At 32.3% G+C, this 5605-nt stretch overlaps 1 long non-coding RNA gene across 4 annotated transcripts; it reads left to right on the top strand.

The window, feature by feature from the left end:
* The first annotated feature begins 835 nt into the window (after nt 1-835).
* LOC137746168 (uncharacterized) lies at nt 836-5605 on the top strand. 4 transcript variants are annotated; one of them, XR_011069773.1, is made up of 5 exons: nt 836-1127; nt 1471-1601; nt 2712-3778; nt 4122-4680; nt 5344-5605. It is a non-coding gene; the product is annotated as an uncharacterized lncRNA (long non-coding RNA). The 4 variants fall into 4 exon arrangements; XR_011069774.1 differs by having other exon boundaries at nt 2712-4178; nt 4601-4680; XR_011069775.1 differs by having other exon boundaries at nt 3669-4680.

Genomic DNA, 5605 nt, shown 5'->3' with positions numbered 1-5605 from the left:
ATTCAAAGTATGCATGCAATCAATCATAAGCAATTAAATAAAAATTACATATTCATGCTAAGGCTCAAGACTTCACCCTAGCAAAATGAATTAGTTACACATTCATAATTGAAATCATAGAAAATATTATTAAGAAAATGATTGAAAACACCTTAAAGTATAAAATCTCCAAAACCCCTAGCAATTACTCTATGTCTCCAAAGTTGCATAAAAGAAAGCGTAGTCCCAAACTAGGGCTGACTAAAACTTAAATATCTCCCTAAAAGCCAGTCGCACAATCCCTGAGAACCAAGTCTCTTATTTCCACTAGGAAGCTAACTAATAATAAAATATATTAAAACATAAGGTCCTAATTAAGTTAGGATAAACTGCACAGAAACTGTCCAGCCACATTTTAGCCTCAAAAGTCCTCCAAATACGGCCCAAGATAGTTTGTTTTAAAGATCAGGATGTTCTAAACACATCTCCAGAAGGCTACGAAACCATCCAAAGTCATCTTTGGCTCCAAAAATGCAATTCAAGCCCAAAACGTCACTATTTTAGCACCGTGCATTGTTCTTTTATTTTATTGCCAGAAAATCATTGCTTGGTAGAAAAATCTGATATTTTGATATGACCAAGCTAACTGACTCACGATCGTCCTGCAATATATTTACTTCAAAATTTATCCATTGGATTATGTTTTGCTCCAGAAGAAGTTGAAAGTCTTATATTGAAAATACAATTCAAAGTATCCAAATTCTTCCAAAATAATAACCAAAATATACTAAGAATAGGGTTAAATATATAATATGAAGATGATTATTAATTTATTACAAATTCCTTTCACACTTAATCTCATCCTAAAACCAACAAAATTCAAAAACCATCAAGCCCTCCATTAAATCGAAAAAAACATCATCTTGGCCAATAGTTGAAATTTTCTTGGGAATTTTCGCCTATCCCTGAGATTTTCTGGGTGGATTTTGTTATCAGGTCGCGAATTTAAAAGGGTTTTGACTTTGGGAGGAGATGAAGATCGGAGTTCGTCGGCATGTGGATGATTCCAGTGGCGCATTGATTATCAATCATGGTGATTCCTAGGGTTTCTGGTGCGTAAATTTTTGGGGATTTTGTTTGGATTTTTGGTAAGCAACTGTCATCTCTTTTCAACTTAAATTTAGTTCCTTTTGTTTTTTTTTCCTCAAATTTGTTTGATGGCATGATTTCTTAGTTCCACCTTTTTCCTTCAGAATTTTTTGTTTTGCATTACATATCTTAGTTTCTCAATTCATTTTTTTCTTCAACTGTCAGTTGCTCAAAAGTTGTTAAGGTCTTATTGTCAATGTTCAGATGTTAGTAGAGTAGATTTAATAAAACTTAGGATGATCATATAATCAGAGATGGGATTTTTGTTCCAATTATTTGTGGATGGGGAATTGGGGATTTCAATTCATGTGCCATTTACAGATGATTTGAATCCTAATGCAGGCCCGCATTCGGCACCGAGTGCCAGAAATTATCCAGTCCTGTACTTCTACAAGGAAATACAAAGTAGCACTTATGAAGTTGTCAAGGGAAATGTACATTCAGCCGTTGTAAAACCCGAAAGCAAGCCGAAGGTATTTCTCCTTGGTCTCTTTATTTATTTGGTCTCATAATCTGCAAATCTCAGTAATGATAGAAAGAAATGGTAACTATGATATGTTAACCATGATTTATTCAAATGTGATGAAAGTTGATTTTGTTGATTATCTTTTAGCATAAGTAGGGAAATTTATGAGGCCCTTATACCGCAATTTATCTTCATTGCCAATCAGGTTAAATAGTAAACATTCTAACTTTTTCGCATTTTCTACTTTCAATTACACAGAAAGATGCAATTGAAGCGTTACTTTCGTCTCTAAAAACGATTGCTTTTAATTGTTTGTTAAAACCTATAGATTGTTAAACAAATGACAAGCTATTACTATATATTGTTCATATCAAGAGGGGAGACATTTTTATAATATCCTGAAATATAGCTAGGAAAACATATTTCCTTTTTTATTTTGGCAAACGTTTATGTCCTGCACTGTTGACTTTCTTTATGCTTGCTCTGGGTTCTACGGGTTCTTTTTAAAGTTTGTTTGCTAGAAAATACTGAGAAATGAAGGGCTCCAGAGTTTGATCGTTTGGGCCCCAAAAGCATAGGAGTTTGTCCACTACTCTAATGTTTCATCTGTAAAATCCTCGAACCCAATTCTCAGTTTTCAGTTTTTTTTCACATCAATTAATTTTGGCCTGTAACATTAGGGGCTGAATTTTTTAGATTAGGGATTTTTTTTCGCACATAAATTTTCTTTTTAATTATCTTGGGTGAAATAAATGGATATGGGTCTTCAATAAGTTATTTTTATGGTATTATAATTTTGTTATTTCACAATTAAATGACATCTTGCTATTTTTAGAAGGTTTTTGTGTAAGCTTGTTCGCATTGCATATTTTGTTTACAAACAATGTTCAGTTAATGTGGGCATAATATATGCTATGATTACATCATGGTCCAACTGATGGCTTATTTATTTGGTAAATTATTTTTGATTTATCTCTGCAACCTCAATAAGCCTTAAGTCAATCCCATATTACTATGGTGAAGCTTAATTTCGGATTCCATGTCTTAAAAGTTTAGCCTTTTATTTTGTAATTGAATTGCATGTCTCAAAATTCATGGTATCTTCTTTAATTGCCAGCTTTGAGCTCAGAGAGAGATAGTAGTCATCATTCAAATCCGAGTTCAAATCCTATTTTTGAGCCTTTTGTTTTGTCGGTGGTCAGGTAAAGTGTCTTAATTTTGGGTTAGTCTCTATATCTACACACATAATACACGGAACGAATTTGCACTGGTCCTTTACAGTGACGATCTAAGGTTATGAATCAGTGTAAGAACCATTTTTCTGGATAAATTGAAATCTGTAATATTGAGTGAAGCAATCTCTTTCTTTTGAGCTGGTCATGTCGGAGTATATTTTTACTAACTTGGTACACAATATGGATATTCATGGACTCTCTTACTTGCCCTTCTATATTTGTATTCAGTGTATGTGTGTGTGTGTATATTTGTCTAAGTATTTGGTATATAGTTGAGTCATTGAAGCTCAACATTCCAGTGAGTATATTATCTGACTGTTACAATCATCTAGCTTTGGCTTAGGTTTCATCTTTTTGTTCACTATAGGAAGACTCACTAGAATAGTCCTAGGAAATTATGCGCCAGACATTGCTCTACATGATACTTATTATCACACGCATAATCCATGTGATTGCTTAACAAAATTTGGTCGAACAATCACCATTAAATGACTTTTCTATGTTTGACCTATTGTTCGAATTTTATATATTTCATGTCCCGATTTGTGTTTTTTCGTTTTTCCAGAAGACTAATTTTTGGTATAAAATATAAATATTAGAAACATTCTACCCTTTGTTGAGTTTCTTTAATGAATTTTTTGAAGTGTTAATTCCGTACCATTTCTAAATTTAAGCTTTCCAATCATGATTATATGATTATTTTTCTAATGTTAAATTGTGAAAGTTGGAATGTGGCTTATTTGATTCTACTTCTACATTTCCTCTTCATTAAAATGTTTACTTACCCTCTTTTAAGTGTCTTTATTTATATATCTATTTTTTTTTCATGAATTTGGAAGATGGTCTACAAATTGGAAGGATAGCCATACGCCGATGCAATAGTTTGAGAACATAATATGGGAAACTTTGGGAAGGACATATATGCAAAAGGAAGACTGACAATGGGTTGGTGGGTAAACTGAACGTTTTAAAATCATATTCTATTCCGTAATATAACACTATTGCGTTTGGACTAGCAACATTTAAATGGTGTCACCTAGAAAGTTGGTTGTTGTATCATGTCATGTATTTTTAAGTTGGAGATTTTGTAGGTAGCCAGTTCGGGGAAATAGGCCTCAGTTTCTAATTTTGTTTGGGTTTGAGGCCATCATTGGTGTTAAGGCGTTTATTGTCAGACCATGTGTGTTTTTTGGTAATTTTCATGTTGTTCTTGCGATTTTATGTGGTAGGGTTTCTAAATTTTATTGTTGATCATTTGGTTTTTTTTGTGTGTTGGTTTGTTTGTTTTGCAGGTTTGTGCTGGGACAACATTTTCCACCTTCTGTGACTGCGTTTTAAAATTATTGAGGGTTAGATTTACATATGGATACATTGAATGATGTGTGAAATGGTAAATGTAATTAACCCTTCAACAAACAAACAATAAAAGGAGTACCCATTCCCATCCAGGCTTCTGTTTTCTGCTTATCATACCATTTCAATTTTGCTTATTTTTCATTAGTCATATGAAAGATAGTGCAATACCTTGGGACGAAAATATTTAACAAACTGGACTGGATATCTCTATTATAGAGAGTTTGTAAAAGTAATTTAGGCATTATTAGTTTATATTAGTGTTTCTCTCCTGTTCATTCACTCTATTTTATGTGTTGTATGGTTTTACATGAGAATTTCGGAGTGACAGCACGTTGCAATGGTGTAAATGCAACTTTATATTTGGTTTGTGTTTAAAACTTAGTATACTTGATGAATGTTTTTTCTTTCTTTTTAGCTTCAGTGTTTGAGTCGCATAGATTGTTAAAGAATTCAGCAAAAAGGCTTTCCAGATACAGCCGATTTTTCACTTCCAAGGTTCGTGCATGTTTCTCCATAATTTCATCGGTTAACTTTTTTTAGGTACATTTCCTTTTCTGTTCTAAATTATTGTGTTTTAGTGCTGCCTTTGTTATATCAACTTTGAAATTTCAACACAATTTTCTAAAATATAATGCTTTTTTCCGGAACTTTACATATTTCTGAGTATACACTGCATTTGTTAAGGTATTTTTCATTCTTTTCGATGTTGGTATCTTGAAACAGACAATGTAGCTATCTGAAATATTCACTATTGCATTTGCAAAGGTTTTTTTCTCTTTCCCATCTCCATATACATATGATGAATGCAATTAAGAAGTCTAATGTATGGTAACATTTTATAGCAAATTTTCTGGAAATTTTCAACAGGCAAATTCAGTTGATCTTTATACTGAACAATGGGATCACATTATTAAGAATTGAAAAGTAACATTTCCTTGATTGTTTTTCTTTTGTTGTATTCTATTTCTTTCTCCTTGAAATGGTTGTTTTTCTTTTATTGTTTTCTGCTTCTCTCTTCTTCTTTTCCTGCCTGCCTTCTGTTATCTATGTGGTAATTGCAAATTGCAAACAAACTCCGCTGCTTCTTCAAATTTTGTATTAGTTTATAAAATATCCATAGAACACATACCTAATGACTAAATTCTTTCTCATAAGCAGGTACCTGTATACATAGCAGAAATAATATCTAAGGATCTTAGGGGGAGATTTTCTTAAGTTAATCCTGTGAACTCCAAGCTGAAGTGAGTCCTTGATTTTCATGTAATTTTTATTTTTTGATGCTACTTGGCAGTTTACATAGTTTTTAACCATTAGATAACTTAACTTTATGTTTACGATTGTGTTGTTTCTGATTGTATAAAAAAACAATTTAAATGCTTTTGGAAAGGTAGAGATAGAACTATGACTTATAGTTTCTTTA

The sequence above is a fragment of the Pyrus communis genome, chromosome 9 (assembly GCF_963583255.1).
Source record: "Pyrus communis chromosome 9, drPyrComm1.1, whole genome shotgun sequence".
Taxonomy (NCBI): domain Eukaryota; kingdom Viridiplantae; phylum Streptophyta; class Magnoliopsida; order Rosales; family Rosaceae; genus Pyrus; species Pyrus communis.
Note: the sequence above shows the minus strand (reverse complement) of the source record. Positions and strands in the feature narration are given on the sequence as shown.